Consider the following 26,256-nt stretch of genomic DNA (forward strand, 5'->3'; position numbering starts at 1 on the left):
CACATTTACTAGCTGTTTGACTTTGGGCAAGTCACTTAACCCTAACTGCCCTCAAAAAAAAAAAAAAGTACAACTGAGCACAACTTGAGTGGCAAAGGATCCAGGTCTCTATGGGTGACCAAACTCAGGTGCTTTGGAGGAAAGCTACCTGTCTTTTACCTAAGGCAATCCAAATAATTAAGAGCTCATTGGCTGGGTTGTCCAATTGGTGTCTGTTGCTAAGCAAAAGAATAGATGGAAAAATAGCATAGCTTTAGAGTAGAAATCTGAAATGGTAAGCCCTTGTCTGCTACTAATCTCCTTGGTGGCCATAGGTACTGCATACAACCTCTCTGGGAAGGTCTTAGTTTCACTTCTGAGGCGGTAAGTTGGTTTCAAATAGACATTACACACATTAGAAGAGCAGTGTGGTGTGACTGAAAGAGTGCCAACTGTGCAACCAAAGGCTATGTTGTGACCCCAAGGACTTGCCATCTTCATGTCAGTTTTTTCCTCGTTGGTAAAACAGGGGAATTGTATTAAATTATCTCCAAAGTCTATTTTAGTTGTAAAGTTTTATGCAATGACCTTCCAACTGTTTTCTATAACTCATCATGATCTTTAAATGAAAACCTGCTGATTCAAAAAGAATTTGGAAGAACTTAGAAGGCAGAACTAGGTTCTATATACTCCCCCTCAGACTTGTCCTCAGCTATATTGCAAAACAAATTTGCATAAAAGCTGAGATAGGCATTTTTCAGGCTTTGATTTGTTTGGCAAAGTTCATTCCCCTCTTCCCAGACCCAAGTGTAAGCCCTTCCCTCTTCCCTCTTCTGCTTTCAGGAAGACATTTTCTTTTGAGAAGAAAAGAAAACTTAACTTGCCTTCATTATCTTGGGAGTGTGGGAAGGTCAAAGGCATGAAGGGAAACAGAGAAGTCATGCTTTAGAGATCCAAGGATGCACTGTCACACAAAGGAACTTATCCTTTTCTCCTCCCTATCTTGACTCAATATGGGCTATCGCTCGGACATCCAAACAAGTCCTGTACCTCTTTCTGCCTCCACTATACACTGGGCTCTCCGCTCCCAAGCCTTCGCTTCTTCAGCTCCAGTGGAACCCCAACTCCCTCTAGGTTCAACTCAAATGCTACTTTCTGGACACTCTCCTCTCACGCCCTTGTTAAATGAGTCATGTTCCCTTTCTAACTTGTCAGCCGAGGGCGGGGGCTGTGTTTTATCTGAACCTTGCCTTTCACCCTGGGTTTATCATCAATCAGCAATCACTCACTAAGCACCACTTGGTACCAGGCCCCATGAGAAAGCAATGGAAATGGCACAGCTTCTGCCTCGTGTACAGCAAATATCCAGCTAAAGGGGAAAGGAGCCACTCCGTATTCTTGTTGCCCCCAAGTAGGAGCTCGATTGAACTGAGCGGGTCCTCCCCATTCTTCTGCTGGCTCTTTCCTCGCCTCTTCACCAGCCATCTCACTGCCACCTCCAAACAGTCCCAGGCAGTATTTAGGGCTGGGATCGTCTTCACATTCCTGGCTCCTTTTGGCAGGCAACTATTTTTACACAAACTTCAATCCTCACGTGCGGAGGAACTTAGAATTCATCTAACCCCTTTGCTTTAGAGGAAAATTAGGCCCAGAGAAGGCAAGTTTTTTGCTCAGGGTCACACAGAAGATAAGAGAGCTACTTCCCTTGAAATAACTTTGTAAGATGATCAACTTCCTCTAATAGTGCACTTGTCTTGTATGACCCTGTTAGCTCCACGAATGCAACCCTCTTTGATCTGGCACATCGTGGGAGCTGAATGTTTGACTAACTGTGAAACTCTCGGGATGCCCTTTCTCCTTTATTACACTAAATTGTTTTGTTGATACAAAAGAACTCCATTATGATAGATACATATGTATATATCTGTATGTGTTACCATTTTGATTTTCATGACCTTTGTGTGGGAAGCCCATAAGGTGCTACATAGATTTAAATGTACTTAGGTTTCATTAACATCCCTCCAGCCTCCCACACAATTATACCCCAAAACCTGATACAGTCACAACTTTTAAGAACTAAAAGAAACATAGGAAACCTATGGGGGCCATTTTAAATCATGTTCCCCGAGAGAATTGTGTATATTTTAGCAATTATTCTGAGACACAAGGGCATCAAAATCTTACTTCTTGGGGTTCAAATTGTCTATTGTGTCTCAATAACTGAGTCACAAAAGGAATTTTGGGGGACATTTTGCTTCATACCATGCCATAATGGATTCTAATGGGTATTTATCTTTCTGTAAATAAGTATGACTAACATTGTGACGTTATTTTGGGTCCTCTTCGAGAATAAAGCATGACAACCAACCAAATGAGTGTGACAGACTTGAAATGGCTTGTTTTAAAGCCAACTCATTTTCTGAGATTTGTTTAATAAAGTCTGAACATGAGACTACGTTGTTTCTCCAAATCTAGCAATAATCTCACATTCACTGCAGATTAACCATAGTTAAGACGAACTGAAAGCAAAGCACCTGGCTTGCAGGCCATCCAGGGATGAGGGAGCTGGGAGAGTGACCTGTCAAAGGTGAGCACAATGACTTTTATTTTAATTTATATATAATAAATATAATTTATATATAATAAATATAATTATTTTTATTTTTCTCAGTAAACTGTAATGGACTAGAGTCCCTATCCAAACCAAGTACTGGCATCTTCTAGGGTTCTATCAAATGCTCCCATTTCTGTTGACATCCGAATTACAGTTTCTAACATGGAATGGCTGACGGGAAAAGAAATGAATTCACTGGTACGATACTAAATCTAATGGGGAAAAAAAAGGACGAAGAAAAAATTTTAAGTAGAAAGCAAAACTTTATTTCTCTGAAACTTTTGAAACAAAAGTAAAAAAAAGTTTAGAGCATCAATTTAAAATTCTATAATCCATTATGATTCCAAATCTCAATTCAGTAGCACCTTTCCAATTAGGGCTCCCACATTCTTGGTGTGCATGATGGCAGGTGACCTAAGCTTTGCCCAATTGGCAAAGTCCCTGCTGCTGGCATGCAATGAACTGAAGGCTTACCACACCCTTCCTAGTTGGTATCACTTTCTCCTATCTGCTGTTACTTAGTGGTTCCAACACAGTGTAGGGGAAAAGGAATCCAGATCCTCCCATGGCCTAAAATGGTACTAAAGCACATACTACAATTATCCCAGGAACTCTGGAAGCTAGAAGGAATCTGGATCTCAGAGCTTGTCTTGGTCCAACCCACAGAGGAAGGAGAATCTCCATCTCTGACTGAAGACCACATGCCTCCTCCCTAGCACCTGTTAACTCTTCACTGCAGAATTCTCAATTGTCACTTAACAGCACATAGTGGTCTTACCTCTGAGCTTCCTTTTTTCTTCAAAACCTGATTTCTGTCCTTGTTTTCTCATTCTTAAAAAAAAAAAAAAACTGCCACCCATGCTCCTATGACCTGCCCCTGCTTCCTTCTGTAATACATACTGGCTTCACATCAGCCTCTGACAACTCCCCCCATCTACCGCCTCACTGGCATTGTTTCTGTGTCTTCAGAAGTTACACTTACAAGCTCTGTTGGCCCTGGGCAAGTCACTTAAACCTGTTTGCCTCAGTTTCCTCAACTGTAAAATGAGGATAATAACAATGTCTACCTCCCAGGGTCATTGTAAGAATCAAATGAGGCAATATTTGTAAAGTTCTTAGCCCAGTGCCTGGCATACAGGTACAATGAACAAAAAGAGGTGACCTGCTCAAGGTCACTCAATCAGATCCGGCTAGAGTTGCAACTAAAACCCAGAATTCCCGATACTTTCCCAGATCACTTTCCACTACACAATAAGCTCACTTACATTGAACAAATTCAATTGGAAATCCTCGTCTTTTAATTGAAATCCATTCCAACTAGGACAAAAATGGTCTACACAAATCTTCATGACTCAGGAACCTATAGAACTCAATACACCTCCATCACAAATTGTGCTTCAAAAGATTTATTATTTTCTTTACATAATGGAATGTTATTAAACATACAACCTAAATCCAAAAATATTCATGATTGTGTGCTGGCAGACCGCCAAAATCCCAACAATCTTAAAGCCTCCCAATCATACTTTCAATTACAAAAATCTAGAAACAGGCACTACATTGAACAACCCAAACATTACATTTTTAAATTTAAGGTAACAAGGAGGCCTATTACTCATCACCACCAAAATGACAATCATTTCCTAAGCGATTACAGTTTCATCTAATACTCGTTAGTACATTGCTTTTTGGGTAAGTGTGCAAGATCAGATATACATTACCATGGAACATGAATGCTAAGGGCTCAGTGTCCAAATTCCTTCCACAGTTCTGTGTCAATGCAGTATTGGAACACAATTTAGGGACAGTTAAAAATACATTCCCTCGAAAGCCTTCTTTTCTCTCCTCTTTCTACTTCAAAATATTTTGACACTGGCAAAACCAGCTAAAACAATAATGTATTCAAACACTTATGTGGACGTCCTAGTTTAGTTTGAACTGAAGAGATACAAGTTGTTTCTACTTAATTTTCTACTTTTTATGATTGAAAGCTTATGCTCACTTCTTAACAAGATTACTCTAGTAGCAAATTAGGAGGAGCTATAAGGACATGGTGGGGAAAATCAGCAACAGAAGTTAACCAAGTCACGGTCACACATTTCCTTTATTTTCAAACAATGACACTCATGGCAAGTTATTTCTGAAGAAATTAAGTGGGATTTATTCTCCTAAACCCAAAACAAAAAAGCATCATGCGGACTCTGTCCAAGCTCAAAGGCCCTGTCCCGAGGGCCTGGCATGGTAACAACAAGACACAGAGAGACTTGATAAAGGTTTGTTGGTAATAGGAGCCTAATACAATGTATATTATAATGGTTGCACAACAAATGGTAATTAATACAACTTCATTTTAGACCGCTAATCAGACCTGCTAGTGCCCGGATGTGAAGTAGGTACCTAATTTTCAACACAAACCATTAGGACCTAGCAATATGTCTCCAGACCAGAAACTAGGAGGGAAGATCTGAGTCTCAACAGTTAAAAGCAACGCTAGTAGGTAAAAGCCTGGTATCAGGCCAGAGGGTTTTAGTCCCTTCTGAAGTCAAAGTCCATTGTGCCCTATGCATGCACACCAGGGATCTGAAGGCTGCCCAGCAGCCCAGGGTTTCAGCTCACAGATGCCACCTGGTCCCTTATTTCTGGAATCCTCCTGTGTACAAGCAGAGACCTGTTGTGATGGCTACTGGTTGAGGTAAGATAGCTTTAGAGCATTAACATACTTATTCCCAATGACAAAACCAAAGATTAATGCAACTGATTGCCTTCAGTGCTAGAAGTTATATAGCAAGCTAAGCTGGCCAGGGAGAGGAAGCACTTCCTAATACAGTAACTCTTTGTTTCAAATATAGACCACGAGGCCAGGCAGCATTGTAAGGATGCTCACTCACTCAGAGCTTCAAACTGGGACTGTTTGATTTGAGCAAAGCAAACTGACCCGCTGTTGGCAGGCAAGGACCACGGCAATGAGATCTGGATTGCAATTCTCTTCCAAAAACTAAGCAAGCAGTAACATATCAGGGTGGGGAGGAAAATTAAGGGGGAAAAAACCAACGTTCAACCAAAGATATTCACAGACCAAAGCATAAATCAGTAGTCACATACCACAGGAAAATTGGGGCACCGGGACTGGTGCCTGACAGTCTTCCTCGATTTGAAATGTAGATGTCAGAATCTGCCTGCAGTCTTCCAATTGTCACAGAAAAGGCCCCTTGTTTCAAAGACTTTGACTGAACTCTAAGAGGGGTTGAGACCCAGGAGGCCCTACTCACATTACCTCCATTTGCTTGGATTTACTCCTAGCATGTGCTTATTTTACTTAGATGCAAAAGTTGACTTAAAAATGTTGATGTGGTGGGGATGCCAGTGAGCAATACAATTCAATTATTCCGTCTGAAAGCCCAGAGTTTACAATGCAGCTTTGCTTTTTGATGGTATGAAATCCACACTCCCTGGTTAGTAGGCAGTAAGTGCAGATGATAATTTGTTTGGAATTTAGTCTTTTAAAAAACAAACTGGTAACACTAAGATTTACAAAGTGCTTTCACCAAACCTGTGTCTACTCACACTACAGAATTTTGATTGGTTTGAAATGTTCCTATCACCAATTTCAGAAACCTTGTGAAAAGGGAAATGGCATTCTCACTGTAGGAACTCAAATGTAGTTGGACATCTGCACTGGGCAGAGGGCCCCGAGGGCCCTCCATGTTTTAGCCCAAAGTCTCCTATTAACAGCAGTCTCTGAGTTTTGAGTTATCAGAGGAAATTGAATATGCAACACTTCTCTATTTCCAACGAATTTCTTTTTGGAAGACATACTCTATGCTCAAGCTTGCGCCCAGATTTGAAAAACACGCCCTTTAGAGCATATTCTAATCACTCTTCTGGCAAACAGCTCGTTTAATGGTAAAACCTGAGTATTAGAAAGATTTACTTTTTCTTACATATTGAGGCAAGAGATAGGCCTGGCAAAAAATATTGGGGAGGAGGTGTAGGTGTGTGTGGTAAAAATTGGCAATCAGCACACTACGGACCAAAAGCAGCACAGAAATTAAATGTACGGCTTTCCCGTGTGTAACCTTCCCCTACAAAGCAGGGAATTTAGCCAAGACAGGTGAGGAGAAAGTTAGTTCTCTAAGAAACAAGATTTCCTGCCCTGGCACCACTAGATCAGCTACAAATTTCAAGCATATTTCCCAAGGGTGTTTCTCAGGGTTTTAACTATTTGGAGCTAAAATTCTGAACTGTTTAGATTTAAGTGATTTTTTAAAAAATTTGCACATTGATATTTTCGGAGGTTATGTGATGGAAGATAAAAGTCTGAACTGAAAACAGTAGTTTCTAGTTTTGTTTTGTCTGGTCCTAGTTCAGTGGTGCCAAAGTCCAACAAGACCGATACAAATCAACACAGATATTTTACATTGTACTTTTAGTTTGGTAAACCTTTCCCAATGACATCTCAGTCTGATTCTGGCCCAGAAGAGCTGGACGCAGAGCTGGAGAGAGCAGGGCTGACGGAGGCACAGCGAGGCCCAGGACGGCAGGCCCTCATGTGCGCCATCATTTCTGGGGGCACAGACGGCCAGAAGCAGACTCGGCCAGGGTGGGCCTGATGCCTACTGTGAAGAGTAGAATGAAAAAGAAACAATCACATTGGAAAATGAAGCCACTAGGAGAACACGGCCACCAGGCCCATCCCAGCCCCCATCTCCAGCGCTCCCTGCAAGGAACCCAAAGACTGCCCACAAGAGGATGCTAACATAAGAGGATGTAAAAGAAACACATTATCCACATTCTAAATCACCGCTATTTTATGGAGGGAACAATTGACAAAATTAAAAACAAAGTCGAATGGACTGAGAGTTAACGATGAGCCTTTTCCTTGGTTGGTTCAGAAGCACCAGGATGCTGTGTGGTCAGTCATTACACGAGTGGTTGTGGATTCTCTGATCGTGTGCAGCATCACACAAGGCATTTCACAGCAAAGTTTCAGGGAAAACATTATCTAAGTTAGGTTCTTCCAGCCAGCCATGACAGAGTGGGGCCTGGCGGGTGAGCCTGCCTCATCCTGGGCAGCGGCGGTGGCGGCTCCTGCTCTTGCCCTTCTTAACACAAAACTAAAAGGGGAAGAGGGACATCAAGATGGGACATCAAGAGCCCAGGCAGCGGCAAGGAAGAAAAGGAAGCATCTCATCTGCCCAGAAATCAGCCTGAGACAGAAAAGGATCATCTCATCTGCCCAGAAATCAGCCTGAGACAGCTTCCTTCTGAGGGCCAAATACAATGTACAATCTTCACTGATAACATTTTCCCTTTATGTTGAAAATGCAGAAACTACTTATTGTATAGATATAAAAAGACATTCACTTAAATAGCCCTGATTTCTCTTCAGAGTTTAAACCATTCAGATATGTTTTGTGGGAACTATTATTTATTTATTCACATAATTTCCTCAGTACATTTCCCCTACAGGACTGTTTAAAAGCCTCTGTAAATTAACATATATATGCAGCACAGTAACAATACATTAATAAATTATAAATTAACAAAATCTCCATACTTGTTTAAAAAAATTATCAAATGCTAATCTCCAGATTATCTGGAAAATGAAAGATGCAAATTGCTATGAATCTGCCATGCAAATTAAATTCTGATTTTTTTAAAAAAAATCTATATAAAATGTTCCGCAAATTATTCTGAGCTCCATCCAAACTTAATCTTAGGAACTTGGAAAACTTCTCTCCCCACTTCAGCAGTTATTCTTAAGTTTTCATATTTTGCCCCACTTGGAGAGGCAGCCTGGAGATGAAAGTACAGAAAAAAGAATTACCTGAAAAAACAAAAATACCCGTTAAGAGAAATTCCCATTGCCCGCAGCATTTGAACGGGTCCTTCCGTAGGAAGTTGCATAGCTGCTCAGGGCTGCCGTCAGTCACACTGTCGGCCAGGGGTTTCTCCCCCAACAAGGAAGGAAGCCATCCAGATTGAGCAGGTCTGAGGGAATCGATCCCCCATCTTCAGGCTGCATTCTGCTTTTCACTTTTCCTTTGAAGATGTCTGGAAGAACTTGAGATCATGGGCTGCATTCAGAGAAAAAGGTTTTACTGCTGCTCCGGCGCCTACTTTGGTTTTTGAGGCGTTAATCCACAAGAAGAATGTTTGACGTCATCTTTACTTTAGAATCTGAGAACGCAAAACCTTCCAAGTTGGGAGGAAAAGAGACAAAACCCCAAACCCCAAATCCATTCACAGCTCGAGGGAACTTGAGAAGAAGTAAATCCACTATGAAATTCGCTAACTTTGGCGTCTGAATACAAAACGTTACCAACAGGAACTATGGGTAGATGACAACAACACTATGAGGGCTGTGCAGCATTTTCCAATCCCTGCTGTGTGTGCGGCCTTTCCTGTGCACGTCTGTGCACCGAGCGTCCTCTCTCACATACAAGTCATCCGCTCTTTGATTGCCCATCTCTGTGTGTGATCCAGTCCCATAGAACTCAGGTTTCTGGCTGCATGTTGTTCTCCAGAGACAGGTCCTCATGTGATGTTTTCCAAACATCTTGAAAAGACATAAGAAAACCTGTTTAAAAACAAAACCCAGGTATGCTTAATTTATAGCAGTCTCTGATATTCGTGTAAATCAAGACCATAGAACTCCCCTGTGTCCTCTGAAAACTGTTTTCCTAGCCCCAGAATTTCAGATAAAACCAGTATTTTGCTGAATATATACAAAGAATAGTTTCTGAGGCTTCATTTTCCAACACTAACCAAGCCTAGTATTTCATAAAAGCCTCCCAGGACAATGGGTGGTGGCAGGCACCTTTTTGGCTGGGAGTGGACAATTGTAGCTTCCTTCCTTCCGTGAGAGATTTAAGTAAGTTTAATTGCTGGATAAAGTTTAGAAAAAGAAAAATTTAAACTGTTAATAAATTTAATGTTCTTCCTACCTTAAGTAAGAATTTTCAACATACTAAGCGTTAATCAAGTCCACAGGCTTCCTGGGTTCCCCATCAATAGCTATCTACAGAGGTGCTCAATGCTAACTTGGGAGTTTCATCTCTAGTCGGCCCCACAGCTGTTGCTATGAAAATACCTATTAAAGCCTCAATCAACTTTCTAACCGGCTGCTGGTTGGCTCAGAGTCTACCAGAGGCATCTTCTTTGAAAATCAACTCCATTAACTCCATTTTTGGATTCAAAGCCAAGCAGTGGTGGGGGGGCCAGTGGCCAGGCCTTTGGAAGAGCTGGAAGGGACATGGGCCTCTTATCCAATTATCGAATTATCCAATTCTCTCATTTCATAGATGAGGAAACCGACCCTTTGAGAGACTGGATTTGACTAGTTCCCTGCAAGTCACCCTGTACTAGATCTCGAGCCTTTCCATAGGTTCTTCACTTTTCTGTGTCCTTAGTCAGCCTGATGCAGCCTGGTCAGAATAACATTTGTGAATGCTTAACATAAAATGGGAGATTATATTGAAATAAAAAAGTTGTCCAAATTTTAAAACTGGGTTCCAGGTGAAGAATTAGAATGGCTTGGCTATCTTCTATCACCTCTGGCAGCCAAGAGGCCTTTAAACTCCGACCTTGGCAGGGAACTGCTTTGTGCTCTCTCTGAACACAAAGTGCCCCTCCTCATGGCAAGCCAGCAGCCCCTGTCAGAAAAGATCATTCAGCCTGCGAGAGCAGTGGTCATTCCTCAATCTAAAAAACCCAATTTAACTTTCTCATAGGTTCAAGAAGGAGAAATAATCACAATCTAACAACCAACTCAATGTTTACTGAGGAGAACAGCCAAAAAACAAGACTTCTGGAGAGTCTATGAGAATGAAAATAGATTCAATATAAAATCTGGGTGAATGATATAGTGTCCACAAAGATAAAGGAAATTACTGGACAATTGACATTAAATTAAAATGGAAATTTCTATTATAGCTTATTTTTAAAAAGAGGAAAAGAATTACGTACAAAATAGGAACCAGATGCTTAATCTGAAGGGTGCTCAGGGCAAGACCTATTGACTTCAAACCATTCGTCTATGCAGCTGGAAAAAGAAAAAAGACAACAGAATAAATGAGATCTCATGCATTTAAACTGATCAATATTCCAATATGTTTTTCTTTTAAACATGAGGAATTCCATAGAAAGGTGCAGCAACATTTGCATTTTGAAATTTCACAAGCTGACACCAAATGAATCTCTATTTCGTATGTCGCTGTTCCTTTAAGCAGCGCAACAAGAGGATTTTCATGAAGAATTTTATTTTATTTTGGTAAAAAGATGACTGTTTTTAGAAGCAAAAGGGGGGGGGTAGATGCTCCCACTGAGAGCAGACCATCTCCTGCCATTGCCCCCCCACCCCCACCCTCCAATTGGAATGTCCCAGATCAAAGACGGGAGATGGCTTAATCCAAGGGGGACAGAGCAGTGGACCCCGAATAACCTGACAGAAGAGCTAGTGTATATATGCTATACTGATCAGTGGAATCAGCTGAAAAAGAAAACCTCAATAAGGTCAGAGAAGACACAGTGAGTTTGCTTATAGAATTCAGGCAGGATACTGGATGAGAAACCAAGGTTCTGAGACTCAAGCCAGTGTTCTTCCCACTAAACCACAGATAGATCTAAGGCCCCTGAGAGCTATAAAAAGTCCTACTTCAAAGAGGCAAAGAAGGGAGCTCTTATTCTGTATTTGATGGTCACCAACATGGACTTTGTTGCTGGCTGGGAGAGGTGAAGGGGGTGTGTATGACCCATCCATCTAATTGTGACAGAAAAAGGAAAAATGTACACTTTAGGGGAGAATAAAAATCACAGCCCACTCCCAGAGTATCTATAGTGCTAAAAAGCATGAGAAAAATGGGGACAGTAAAAGGTTTTCTTTTTAAAGGTAAAGAGGAAGATGACTTCAGTTCCTAGAAAAACTCTTAGAGAGTTTTAATGGGGGTGGTTGTGAACACCTGGGAAAGGGAAGGGTGATCATTAAGACCTAATGTGTCTTTACCCAGAACTAGTCATAAGCCTGTCTGTATGAGGACATTTGCAGCAGCTATTTTGTGGTGGCTAAGAACTGGAAATGGTGGTGAACTGGAAATGGGTGAATTCCCCATCAACTGGGGAATGGCTGAACAAACTGTGGTATGAGATTGTGAGGGCACTACTGTGCCATAAGAAAGGACCAGCAGGATGCTCTCAGAAAAACCTGGAAAGACTTACATCAACTGATACAAAGTGAAGTGAGCAGAACCACTAACAAAATAGTGTTCGATGAAGAACTGTGAATGACTTGGCTATTCTCAGCAATACAATAATCCAAGACAATCCCAAAGGACTCACGATGAAGAATGCTATCCATCTCCAGAAAAAGAACTGATGGAGTCAATGCAGATTAGGTTTTCTTCCACAAAATGACTAATGCAGAAATGTATTTTACATGACTGAACATGTATAACCTACATCAGTTTGCTTACCATCTCAAGGATAGGGGAGAGGGAGAGAATTTGTAATTCAAAAAATTTTTAAAAGTTAAAAATTGTTTTTACATGTGAATTGGGGGGAAAGTTTTACATATAAATATATATAAAGAACTAGTCATACCAACTTAATCTTATTTCTCATTCTTTGAGGGGAGAAAAAAAGGGGAGGGTCTTAAATGTTGTAAATAAAGGGGAGGGGGGATGTAGCAGATAAAGTTTACCTAGATTTTAGCACAGTATTTGACAAAATCTGATGAATAAGTGGGAGTATTGTAAGCCAGACAACAGTACAGGGTTGGGCGGTGGGGTGGGTAAGGATTTTGGTGCTAAATGCTAAGTACAACCATTAATGGTTGGTTGGAAAGGAGATTTAGGTGTTCTGCTTAGTATAGGATGCTTGAGAGTTGGAATAGACCTTGGAAGTCACGAATTCAGAAAATGAGGCCTGGAGTGTCCCTCTCTTGGAAGGTAAACTCTGCTCTGACTCCCTTCCACAGATAACCCTGCCTACACATGCAGATGACAAAGCTGAGGGGGAATGATAACATGGGGAAAACAGTCCCCGACTGAATGTTCAGTCAGACCTTCTAGGATTCAAACAAGTTCACTTCACGAGATGAGAACTATGACCAATAAAGGATCTTTGTGGTGTTTATAGTCAGAAAGGGGATTCTGATGAGGATGGCTGGACTCGACAGCCTCCAAATGTCTTCATCTCACTGTCCAAGGGCACATCCCATTTTCCTGGTGTTTCATATGCCTGTCAGTACTTGGCACAATGCAAAGGCTATTTGAAAGTTAGCAGTGGAAAAAATAAAGTAGAAACCCTGTCTCCAAGAAAATGTGGGTAAGAAGCAAGGAGGCAAGCAGGTACAGGGCAAGGTATTACTACAGGCATCACTGCCTAGACGGGGTGGGGGCAGGGGGGAGCCTCGAGGCCATTATGTGGCCTTCTGGGTCCTTGGATATAAAGTCCAGAAAAGCAAGGCTACAGATAAGAGCAATGAGGAAAACTTTCTAAGGGGAATGATACAAGCAAAAGCACCAAGGAGAAGGGGAGATGACCTGTAATGGGGCTGAAATTGAATTCTGCTGGGTAAAAGGCATTCAGTCCTAGCAAGGGAGTGTTACACAACAAAATCTTTCCTTAGGGAGATCCACCCAGCAGGCTCCACCCAAGGGGCATCTGGAGGGGATCCTGCCATGAGATAACAGCCAGGATTAGGATGATGGCAATGAGAGCAAAAGCCACAAAACAGGCAGGAGACCCACAGTGAAGGGAGAACTGCCAGGTGGTGAATGCAGGTGTGCCCGGCTGGTGGGACAGCTGGAGTTGGGACAGACGAACTGGGCACTGAGGGAAAGAACTTGATTCTGGACACCCCTGTGCAAGAGAAAACCCTCGGAGCCATTTTAAGATAAAATACCCATCCTGTCTATGGGGTGAATGATGACAAGTGTGCGTCTTCATGCTTCCCTCACTTGGGGTTGGGGAGGCCAGAATCCCGCGGCCGTACCCTTTATGATAGATGCACAGGCAGGGCAGCCGGGCGATCGTGTCCCCTTGCTGCAGCTCCTCCAGGCATATTGCACACTCTCCAGCATCTTTACTCAGCACGTCCTCTAAAGAAAGAAAGAAAAGAGAATTCAGGACATCTACTTTACAAGGCAGCATGCACCATGGGAGCCCCAACCTGAGCTGCTGCAGGCACATCTTTTCAAACCACGGTGTCCCATCAGCCTCAGGTGAGGCACCATCTTTATCGACATTCTGTGAACATTTCATGAATCACTTAAATAATTAAGTCTCAACCTAACAAACCATGTCCCTGGTTAGTCATGCGCCTATCACACAATGATGTAAACCAAGAAGGGGTGAGGATCTCTGACTTTATTGACAGAAGAACTTCCAAATAAGGAAATGCCCTCAAAGTCTTAGACTGAGAAGTCAAGGGACTTGTCCAGGGTCACCCAAGGTCACACAACCAGCTTGGGTCAGAGGTGACTGCAGAGCCTCGATCCCTCAGTGATGCCACGACAGCCACCAAAGTTTTAAAATACATCATTTAACTGACAAGCTGTACACTGGCAATAAAAACAAAAGAAATAGTTTCTGTTACAACGAAACAGAAAAACACAACTAGAAAAGAAATCAACCTTTATCTGGGGTGCTCACGCTTAAAGTGTCACAAGGAGAGGCACAGGGAAGAACTCTTATGGCGATTCTCAGAGGAATTCATAGATACTTTCAATTCAGGGAAACAGGCTTTTACTGCTTAATTCATTTAAAAAAATAGTTTTCCTTTTCTTTAATACAGCTGTGTCATTAGGACTTTTAAAAAATCCTTATCAGCCTGAATTAGTCCTTTCTTTGAATAGAAAAAAGTTTGTTCCCTTCCTGAAGTAGTCTAAGAAAAGAATGAAGCTGAGGAATCCGTCCCCATGCCAGAAGACTGCCTGAGTTAGGGCAAGGAAGAAAGATGACCCTGGACCTGGCCACCACCAGGACAGGACAGCTGAGCTGCTGTCTTAGGAGGGAAAACAAGATGCAATGAACTTTCAGTGGATCTTATTAACTCATCTGGGTTCAATTATCTCTACCCAGATGATTCCCAGGTCTACCTAGCCAAGTCCTTGTCATTCTCCTGAGGACCAATCCAGCATCACCAAATGCTGGCTGAACATTCTGAACTAGGTGTCCCAGAGGCCCTTTCCAAGTTACCATCACCCTTTCAGTGTCTCAGGTTTATAATGAGTCACCCTTAAATCTATACTCTCTCCCACCTCATGCATCCATCCAACTGTCAGTTCTAAAGCCTACACCTGTCCTCTTCTCTCCGCTGCCATGGCCGCTTTTAGATCACCTATCAACCGGACCACTCTAACAGCCCCCTTCGAATTATACCTGACTTTCCCAGAGCAAAGGTCTGACCCTGCCACCCCTGCTGCCTTTAAGGTAGCTCCTCTGTCTGGCTCCTGCTCCCCTTTCTAGGCACACTGCTGCTTCCCTTTGTCAAATCTACATCCCAGTCAAACCTGCACACACTTCATTCAGCTCACTGGGCATTCTGCACAGCCTCTATTTGATGCCTGGGACTTGTCTTCAGTGAATCCTTTGGCTTTTTAAAGTAACACGAGGCCTTTTTTAATGTTCCCACGTCTCAGATTTCCCCCCAACCCCAAGGCCCATTAACTCTAGTATTGGGGGTTTACCTCAATAGAATACAAGCTTCTTGAAGGCAGGTACTTCTTTGTATTTCTAATTCCTAACACAGCCTTAGTACACAAAGGGCTCTCAATCAACTGTTTTATTCTTTTGCTTAGGACACTTCATCTATGTGCCTAAGAATGCAGACTCCCAAAGCATTCATGTCTTCTTGTCCTATGAGATCATGGTCCATTTCTCCCTGTATTCCCAGAGGTCCATCCAACGTGACTGCCTGGACATACATTAAATAAACATCTTGCTGTGGATGGCTTTCCAACACAATAAGTAGACATTCTGCTTATCACAGAAATTCAGATTTCGATGGCACCTCAAGGTCATCTCAGACTCTAAAGACCATCAGAGCTAGAAGGGGACACCTCAGGTATCAACTAACTGAAGCACCTCATTTTGTGGAAGAAACTAAAGCCTGAAGAGGTGACATGTGCTGGTCCTGGAGCCTGCATCCCTTCCACCATGTGCCTGACAGGGACCCTCTCCCACTCTTGGGGACACCTGACCCCAGTACTCCACTTCTGGACAGCTCCCTCTACAACCAGAATACAGCTTCCATTAAAAAACGCCCTCTAGGAGCAAGTGGAATTCAGTTGGATCCTCCTTTCCAAGACCTCAGTGTTTCTCCTGGTCTTGGGGACATGAATATAAATGACATATTTGTTTTTGTGGAAAACAAGTCATTATTTCCTGCTCTTAATTTTAAAAAGCAAGAATCTTTTGTTAAACTCTCTCAAAGTACTTCAAATATTGTTAAGACATTTAAAAATATTTGAAGCACTCTGGAAGAACTAAATAATAACAATGTCCAAAGAGCTTCCAGCCAATGGGATGAACATGATGGCCCTCCCTGCCACTTCCTTTTATTTAAGTCTCTGTCTTAAATCAGAATCAACAAAAGGATCTACCTGAATTACGTGCTTCTTTTTATCTCATCCGCCTCTCTACATTAAGGTCAAGTGAAAAATCTAAAAACTGAAAGTTAAAGTTATAGAATTCTTTCAAACTCATTGCTCAAATTTCTTCTATAAACACCATACAGATGAAAAGTGTAAAAAAAAGTATATTTGGTTTATTATGTTATGTATATGTTACAATATAATATGTATTAAAAGTTTCACAAAATTCTTTAACAGATGTTATTTATTTCAGCTGAACACTTAGTATTTCTGTCAATTTGACTTTTAAGAGATAACTGTGGTGGTCAGGAAAGGAATCCGGACCAGGCAGCCAGTGCACAGCCAGGACTGATACACACAGCCAGGACTGATACACACAGCCAGGATCTTCCCACTATCCCATACTGCCCAGCGTTTGTGAGTCAGAGGCCTCCAAAGAAAGCAGAGGACTGAATCTTTGTGGGACAGAACGAAGAGAACACGGGCGCCCGAAGAGAAGCCATCTGAAGACAGGGAGTGGAGGAGTGAGGGATGGTCCTTTATCCTGCTCTTTCAGTTAGAGTGTTGACTTCAAAACTTGAATCGCCTTAAGACAATGGTAACATGGTCATTAATGATGAATTATAAGCTTGCATACTCAAGACTAGTATCCTCACTTTGTAAAAATTGACCAAGACTGAAGACCAATTTTGTTCCTACTTTGCTTTCTGGAAAAAGGAATGGATTCAAGTGATAAAAATGGTTCTACTTTTAAAAACTGTATTCTATGTACAAGATCCATGTCAGTGAATTCATCAACATGACCTGCTTGTATTCTGTTCTCACATATATTGCCTTTCACAGACTGTTAAATTACTTCAAACCCAAATGACTTAATTCAAAACAGCCAGATATGCAAAATTAAAAATGTTTAGCACGTCCAAGCAAATGCCTATATAGTTACTGCAGATCAAGGCAACATGGAAAAAAGCCAACAGCCAAAAGTCTTTAAATTAAAATATAAAAATATCAAATTTGTTAAGAGGCAGCCAAGAAAACCCCATGCGTATTTCATAACCACCATGAAAGTGAAGCTCAAACACCCCAACGCATCAATGAGCTCTTCTGCAGTAGACAAATGACAAGCACTATAATCTGGATTAACATCAGGCATTTTACCTGAAGATTTATTTTTTGATCTTGAACCCTCAATGATAGCAGTAGAAAACAAAAGCAGCTGAAATGTGAAACATTCCCTAGAAAAACCAAGAATTAAAATAAGTTTACATCATTAGTAAGAAGCAATTATATAAAGAATGAAAAGTGGGGGCTCAAGAGGTGTGAACACTGTATTTTTAGGAAATGGACATGGACTCCTGCATGCACTTTCCAAGATTCCTTGGAGAAGAGCACCAAGTGCCTTCATACGTACTGTAAGACATACCAGCAGAATAACCACTGGAACAACACATGTTTCTGTCTAACTGAACCCTGTGCTGCTCATCTGCAAAGAACAATTTCTAAAGCACATGTGAGAAAACAATGCCACGACTCAAACCATTTCCTCTCAAAACTAAGATAGACAAAAGACACCCCAAGAAGTATTCTAACAAACCTGTTTGTACAGTCATTGACGTGTTGTTATCTTTCCCATTAGACTAAGCATTTGTAAATCAATTTCTCTGCCTTTCTTTTTTATTCATCCTTCACAGATTAAGTAAAGCCTGAAAAGTTCTTTTTTTTTTTTTAAGCAATTGGGGTTAAATAACTTGCTCAAGGTTACACGGCCAGTTACTTCTGGGTGTGGTGCTAAGTGTCTGAGCCTGGGATTCGATCCCCAGGTCATCCTGACACTGGAGCCAGTGCTCTCACTCACTGTGCTACCTGGCTGCCCCCTGGAAGATTCTTTAGAGAGGTAGTTAGTATTTCCCAAAGTGGGTTTTCTCAAACTCTATTTCATTGAACCATCTGAGGGGACCATGAAGAAAAAAGAGACAGGATACCCAAGGACAAACCAACTTGTCAGCTTTCTTGTCTTTTGGCCTGATCAGGAACAATGGTTCTTAAACCAGGATCTGGGACTTGGGTTTTAAAAAAACAATACATTTCAGATTTCTATTTCAATCTGACATTTTATTTATGCATTTGAAAGGAATTTATAGCTTCAGACTGCCAAGGGGTTATACCACAAAAAAGGTTAGAAGTCCCTAGAACCCAGCATTTACTGAGCACTAGGGGCTGAACACTTTACAAATCTCATTTGATCCTTACGATGCAGGGAAGTGGGTCCTGTTACCCTCCTTTTACAATCAGGGAAATTGAAGCAGACAGAAGTTAAGTGACTTTTCTTGTTTCAGAAATCGGAGAACTCTTCAGAGTTTAGCTCAAGCCCACCATAACATTTACCACCAGCTTTGTAGATGGGTTTTTGGGGAAACGGCAGACAACAGGCTAGATGATAACTAGCCCAAGTGTGTAAGGCTGGGATGAACCTGAGCCTTCCTGCTTCCAGGCAGCTCTCTGGAGGGATGCTCGGGGCTAAAATGAATCAGTGCTTAATGTGAATCACACTCAAAATGCATCTAGGATCCAAAGCCAGGTATGGCATGGTGAGGAGTGTGTTGAAAGACTTGGTTCTGTCCCATCTCTGATGCTTAACTAGAAATGACAGTGGGAAACTCACTTCCTCTGTGAAGTGGGCAGGAGAGCTGTCATATCTAACCTCATAAATAAAAGGTCTGTGAGGAACTCTGCAAACCTCAGAGCACTATTAGAGAGTTCTTTTATTTTATAATGCCTTTATTTGAATTTAACCTGATCAAGTATTTATAAGTACCGAGAACAGGTATGTAGAGATTCCCCAATCCCTCTGAAAGAGGGTCAATTGGGCAAGGGGTAGGGAGGGGAGTGAATATATACAGCAAGTCATTATAAGAAAGGAAGAGGGGCTCAGGAAATCATTTAAGAGGTGATAGCTACACTGGGCCTTCAGGGCAGAGGGGAGGAGAGGCATCCAAACACATTGGTTTGGCTGTAATATAGGCAGGAAGAGGTGGCTAGAGATAGACACAAAGTCTATAAATACCAAACAGAGATATTTGTATTTTAGCCTGCTAGGAATGAACCAATGAAAGTTACAAACAAGGGAATGACACAGTCTAGCCTATGTTTCAGGACTAGTAATTTGGGAGCTTTGTGGAGACTGAATTAGAGACCAATCAAGCTATTTTAATATTAATATTTTAACAGTCCTGATGAGAGGTGAGAGAACCAGGCTGCATAGAAGACAAACAGACCTAAGAGATGCTGTGGGGGTAAAGAAACAAAGCCAACCTTCTGTGATGTATCTCACAGCCCCTGCCCTCCCTCTAGGAGCTCCCATTCTACTAAGCTGGCAGCTGATTAGATAGGGAGGGAGGGCAATTATTCAAGGGTTAGAAGCTGGTGAATGGAAGGCTGGGGCAATCTGGAGGAGGGATGGGTTTGGGGAAAAGACTGTTATGAATATGCTGAGTTTTAAAGACACTGGGCCAAGTCACTTAGCCTCCCTGGTCTACAATCTGTGAACTGAGGGGTAGTAGTGTTAGCAGTGATGAGTTCTAAGGCCCCTTTTTAGCTCTAATAAAGGGAGCCTATCACATCCAGTATTCTCCACTGCTATGAAACCAACAATAATACGCTTCTCTCTTTACTAGTTATCGAAAGCACTAGTGGAGGGAAAGGGAAGAGGCACCTTACAGCATGGAGATCTGCAAACAGCTCAATAATAATGTAACCTAGAGTGGATCATTTTTCTGGGACAAAAATTCTATAAAATGTCAATGGTTTGTGATTACCTAGAAAAGGAAGTAGTGACAACCCCAGTCATGGCTGACTAGCTTCATTTCCTCTTTTTACGGGTTACTAACCTAAGTTTGCCTAGACTGTAGCAGAGCATTTGATGAGGCATTTCTTGCTGGCTCCAAAGAGCTGAAAAGCAGCAGTCATGGCTTGAGGTCTCATTGGAATGAACTCTCTAGCGACATGCCCCAGAGATGTGCATTTGGCCTTTTCGAGGATCTGGCCAAAGGCAGAGAAGGTGTAAAAGTCAGACTAGTGCAAAAAAAACCAAGATGGGAGAGAACCAGGCACTGTGCTATGTTGCTTTTTAATGGAATCCTCTCTTCTCAGAATCATGTCCACTTGTCAAAATAAATTTATGCCCCTAAGATAAGAACCCCACTATGGTGGGAAATGGCCAGTAAACAGAGTAAGGATGCCTTTAAGAGTAGTGAAATTAGGAAATAAACTCTGTCAACTGATTTTTCCAAAATCTAAGTCAAGGAATGTGCAATAAAGTTTGCCAAAATTTGCCCATTGTGTAAAATTTAAATTAATCATCTAAGTCTTTATATTGGGTGATACATAGATGACAAAAAGTGCCTAGATTTGTTCTCTTCTCTGGCCCCTTTCTAATGCAGCCCAGGCATCCTAAGAGAACCTAAAACAGATTCACCAAAATCTTCAGGGACGACCAATTTGCCCAAGGATGAAATATCCTTCCTTCAGAGCTCTGCTCAAACCCTGTTTTCTACATACATGAAAGGCTTTCCTCATTTCCCCCACCACAATTTGACACATTTCATATAACTTCTAGGTGAGCACACTGTCTCCTCTGAACCAAAGTAAGCTTCCAGGACCATCCCTTCTCCCCAGACATCCTTGGCATCTAGCAGGGGCTGAGACACAGGAGACTAATATAGACCATACACTACTAAGGGGTTAAGGTTGGGGGGTGACATGGTATCCGCTGAGAAGGATGGGAGTGGGAGAGGCCAGAGGCTCCCCAAGGCTGGGCAGGGGAAGAGGGACACAGAGATCGCTTAAGGAGAGACAATCATCCAAAGAGGCAAACTAGAATAATGGCATTAAGAATGAAAACAAAGATGGTATTACAATGGAAGAAATAATAGGCTAAGATATGGGAGGGCAAGGGATGAATCATTGTTCCAGGGTGACTGAAATTGATGGAAAGAAAAAGTCGGGAGGGTAGATATAAATGACAGTTATTGTACGCACAGCACAGATCTGTCAGGCAAATCATTTCACCAATCTCTTCCATTCATGTTCCTTTCTAAAATCCTCTGCTCTCCCAGAAGCCTTCTTCTCATTCAGACAAATTCAGTGGAAGTTCTACTTCCTAATCAATCCTATCAAACTATGTGGGATTTACATTCAATACAAGCTTAGATACATGGTTTCTTAACTCCATATAGCTGCACAGTATTAATATCACATGGGCAACCAGAAGTAGCAGCCAAATTCAGAATCAACTTCCAAATAAAACCTCCTGATTTGTTTGGCATTCCCTCCTTCAAACCACATTTGTCCTTCCAGTAGCCAATACAAAAGAATGGCGGTAAACGCCAGGCCCTAAGGCAGAAGCAACACTGAACACTTATTTTTCTATTGATAAACAATAAATATTTACAAACGTCATCTTGTGAATATTCACTGGCTACTCAATTCTATAAAGCAAAGCACTCCAACAGAAAGACCAATGTTAGAACTATCTCCCCAAACCACTCTGAAATCTGAGAAATAGTGTGAGGTCAGTATCCACCACCACATCAGCTCTCACTCACACATTTTCAGACCCTGTGGCCTTCAACATGGGCACCCACCAAAAGAGTGACCCTTTCTGCCACGGCTCCCTGTGGCCTTCAGGATCCAACACAACCCCCTCTGCAACTTGCTGGATGTCATTTCCTTCCCCCACACTCTCCAATCTGGACGGTTCCCTAGGCCACTAAACTGGCTATCCCCAAGCCTGCCTCCTCATCTGGGACTCAAAGAATCCCTTTCTCCTTCTGTGAAGCATAACTCATATACTTCATACTATAGGAACACAGGCTAGGTGGTGAAGTGAACAGAGCAGTAGGCCTGCTATGTATCGGCCTGGCTATGGGAAGGGTCCTAGAGGCCCTTCCTTCCTCAACCTTTCCCAGTGCCTTCCCCCTCCCCATTCTCTATATACTGAACAGAATATATGCACATTGTCTCTCCCCATTCAATCCAGTCTCCTTGGGAGTCTTGTGTTTGTTTCTATCTTTCTCAAATCTTTGGCCATATGAGCCTCTTAGTCAATGCTTGCTGATCACTCAAACTCTCAGTCTCCTTAAATTTAATACTTCAACTGCTGTGGCTTACAGGTGGAAAGTGTCTATAATCCCTGCTCAGTGGAGGCCGGTGGGGAATGGGGAAACTGTGACGCCAGGGAGCTACAACTGGGCTCAGTCCAGCACAGATATGATGACAATGTGTGTTGGTGGTTAACAGATATTTCAAGGAAAGCAATTATTACTCTCTCTTTAAATATTAAGAAAGGGAAGTGAATGATCTGACCTCAAAGGCTGACCACCTCCCTCCACACACACCCCAGATTCTAGGATTTAAGATGTAATTCTAAATAGAAGCATTCTGAGGGCAAAAAAGTTTTCTTCCAGACCCTACATTACAACTACCATTTTTAACAATCATTCCAAGAATGCCGAGTGCTCCAAGTGAGTTAGCTCACAAATCATGCGTCCAAAGGGAATGGATCTGTTCAATGAGCTCCTGTTCTTGGCCCTAAAAAGGAGCCCTGCTTTCTCAAATGTTTTCCAACGTTTCCTCCACTCAAAGCACAAACATTTAACTGCACAACTATTTTAGAAGAGATGCTGTCAATTTTCTTTTCCAAGCTTATCAGCGAAATGAGAGGTGGGGGGCTGCAATCTACAATGCACCTTAAAGCTGGTTCACATCTTTTTTTCTTCTTAACTGACCTAAATAAAATTATAAAATTCTGAAGCCAATAGAAACTTTAGAGATCACCTGATCCACCCCCTTCTAATTTACTGTTTTTACTTCAATCTCCCATTTGGCACCAATTAAAAAAAATAAAGAGGCATCACTCAGCCTAATACTCTCTCTATGCTCCCAGCTTGCAACAACATCTCTACCATCACCCACCTCAAAGGTTCTATAAAGATTCCAGTGAGTGATCTTTTCCATCTAAGCTTCCTATTTCCTCAGTGGCGGATCTTATTACTTGAAAAACCAGGAAGATTTTTCCAATGAATCTCGGCTTAGTAATGTGGGGAGGGACTGGGTTCTCTCACCCACTGTTCCATTTTTTGTAGTGGTGACAATATTTACATTTCAGAAGTCATAAGCCAAAGTTTATTAAAAAGCTGACTTATTTTGCATACCCTTCCCCTAGGTCTTTGAGTCAATACTAGAAGTTCAGCAAATAATTTTTTGTTTTGAAAATACTATTATGTGAGAAGCTAGTAATGCTACCTTTTTTTCATGACAGTATTCCTGTAAAAACAATATAGCTGAAAATCAGTACAACCTTCTATTAAGCCAGGGTCACAGTACCTAGTATGTCCTCACATCCCCAGAGAGCCAGTCATCCTTTTGGGAAGGTGGCTAATTGATGTAAATGAGTGTGAGAAATACAACCACCTCTACCCACAATAAAAATGGAATGTTCCCTTATCCCTACCTGCACCATTGTCTTCTAGGTTGTGTTTCTTTCAAGGAGTCTGACTAGTTGGGGCATCAGAAATGTCTCCATTTCCATTAGCAGTGTAAGTAACCAATAAAAAACCTCTATGAAATGACTCCAAGAACACAGCCCCAGTGGACAGGGTATTTAAAGCAATGTGGTTCAGTCTCCTCCACCTCTCCCTCTCTCCTCCCCAGTGGCCAGTAGCCTCTCTGTAGCTCGCCAGTCTTTTTGGGCTTCAGCTCTCCTTTAGCCTGCCCCCTATTTGGACTTTTTTGTGCCTTCTCTAGCCATTTTAATGAGTTGGGGGGGGGAGGGGGCGGCACAAGAGGGGGTTGACACTGCCAACCCTGTTTCACTGCTTTTTTTCTTTAATGGGGCTTCACTGGACTTAAAAAACAAAAAAAAAGATTTTCCATTCTTGCCTTAAGAAAAATTTCTGGATATTGAATTTTCATTAAGAGCGATATAAGAAGATCAATACTGGCTACTCACCATTATAGGTTATCCTTGGCTTTGTTAAACACATCACAAGATGTAAGTCCATTTCGTCTGAAGGTACAAACTTGGAGCACACAGGGCACTTGAAACCTAAAAAGGAAGGAAAACTGTCTGTTAACTTTTGGATGCTGAATCTGAACCTGCTGACTACTCCACATTAGTGTTGATGGGGGACGTGCTGGTGCTGTATACATGGAGGTAGAAAGGTGGGATGTGAGGTGCGGGAGCTGGGAAAGCTCAGATGAGGAGAGAACATTTCAGGGCACACTGCTGGTGGGTAGGCCAACGGGGCTGCACAGGGACAGATAAAGACCTGATCTTGGCAGAAACCAACCAGTTCTTTGTCTCCTTGGGGACACATGGGGTATGAGGATAACTTGGGACAAGAAATAATGTAGCTAGGTTTTCCTTCTGTGAAAGAAGTCGTGGGGCATTATCAGAGCTTCTCCTGACAATGGGCAGCACAGCAATTTCTGGCCTTAACCAGATGGTACCAGTTTGAGTCCTCCCCTCCATTTTATCAGGCGAGGGCAGGTTTCATACTATATACATACTGTTTCCTTGCTTTGTGTATGGTTTAATTCTGAAGTTTAAGAAGTATGCAAAGGCTACTCTTAAGGACATTTTATATATGTAGAACCTATATCAGATTACAGGTACTGTTTGGTTGGGGGGGAGGGGTGGGATTTGGAACTCAAAAACTTGTGGAACTGAATGTTGTCAGATAAAAATAAATGTAAAGGAAAAATAAATTCAGTGTAGTTAGGCTTCCCCCCTGCAAATGTCCCCAAAAGGACATTTTAATGACAGATTCTGACACCAGCCACATGTATGGGGGAGCTAAGCATTTCAGAAGCATTCTTCAGCCCACAACTTTTTTCCCCCCTTCTAACCTTACAACTTGCTCAAGGTTACACGGCCAGGTGTTTCTAGGTAGATGCTAAGTGTCTGGGCCCGGATTCGATCCCCCAGATCATCCCAACACTAGGGCTGGTGCTCTTACTCGCTGTGCTACCTGGCCACCCCCTTCTAACCTTTTTTTAGGAAAAAAATTCAACACAATACTCAATATAGGAAAAAGATCATTTTTACTGATGAAGTTCACTGCTAAAAAGAGTATTCCAGGGGCAACTAGGTGGCACAGTGAATAGAGCACCAATCCTGGAGTCAGGAGGACCCCAGCTCAAATCCAGCCTTAAACACTTAACACTTACTAGCTGTGTGACCTTGGGCAAGTCACTTAACCCCAACTGCCCTCCAAAAAGCAAAAAAAAAAAATTTTTTTAAAGAGTATTCCAGATAAAAAGCCTAGAAAGTCTTGGTGTCCTTATCAAACTGTAAAACAAATACCACAAAATTTTTAGGGGATTAAAAAAAATCGACTACTGAGGGAACATGAATGACAAAGAATGATGCAGAACTGAGAAACAGAATTGTTCCAGAATTACAGAAAACTCCATAAGGAAATAAAATACTGTACTGTGAACTTTCACCACTGTTACTGACACAAAAAAGCTAGCTATCTAAGAGATGGAGATAGTCATGCTTCAAAAGATTCTGTTGTGGGTCCCTGTCTGATTTAAATAGCAATTAAACCCATGAGCTTTAATCAAGGATGGACATAGAAAAATGGGCTGGTCAAAAAAAATGCTATACATATAAGTGTCAAATATATAAAAGTGTCAAAAGCTTGTGATCTTAATGACCAATCATTTGTAGCAAAAATTCATATTATTGTAGCAAAAGGACATATTAAAAGGCTCACTGCACAAGTCAATAAATCCAATTATTATTTTTAAAATTAAATTTTATATTTATTTTTACTTTATATCATTCATTTCCACAAGATTTTGAGTTACAAATTTTCTCCCCATTTTCCCCTACCCACAAGCCCAAAACAGAATCCCGCTGAATATTCCCTCCCCCAATCTGCTCTCTCCCATACCCCTTCCAACTTTTCAGTAGGGCATGGTGGATCTCTATGCCCCAGTGCCTGTATATCTAATTTCCCAGTTACATGTAAAATAATAATAATTATAATAATATATTTTTTA

At 41.7% G+C, this 26,256-nt stretch overlaps 1 protein-coding gene and 2 long non-coding RNA genes across 3 annotated transcripts in view; all 3 read right to left on the minus strand.

Annotated features, from left to right (window-relative positions):
* Positions 1-26,256, minus strand: part of RPL14 (ribosomal protein L14) — a 264,687-nt gene that overhangs the window by 169,664 nt on the left and 68,767 nt on the right. The gene's annotated exons all lie outside the window — the stretch shown is intronic.
* Positions 2,837-13,648, minus strand: LOC138161739 (uncharacterized). The gene is made up of 3 exons (XR_011168454.1): positions 13,587-13,648; positions 10,562-10,637; positions 2,837-9,152 (listed from the first exon to the last, which is right to left on the minus strand). It is a non-coding gene; the product is annotated as an uncharacterized lncRNA (long non-coding RNA).
* LOC138161740 (uncharacterized) lies at positions 13,705-26,001 on the minus strand. Its single transcript, XR_011168455.1, has 3 exons — positions 24,197-26,001; positions 17,347-17,423; positions 13,705-16,774 (listed from the first exon to the last, which is right to left on the minus strand). It is a non-coding gene; the product is annotated as an uncharacterized lncRNA (long non-coding RNA).

This window comes from Petaurus breviceps, unplaced genomic scaffold (assembly GCF_028583685.1).
Source record: "Petaurus breviceps papuanus isolate PSGF00001 unplaced genomic scaffold, PetGlider_PUasm1.0 185, whole genome shotgun sequence".
Taxonomy (NCBI): Eukaryota; Metazoa; Chordata; class Mammalia; order Diprotodontia; family Petauridae; genus Petaurus; species Petaurus breviceps.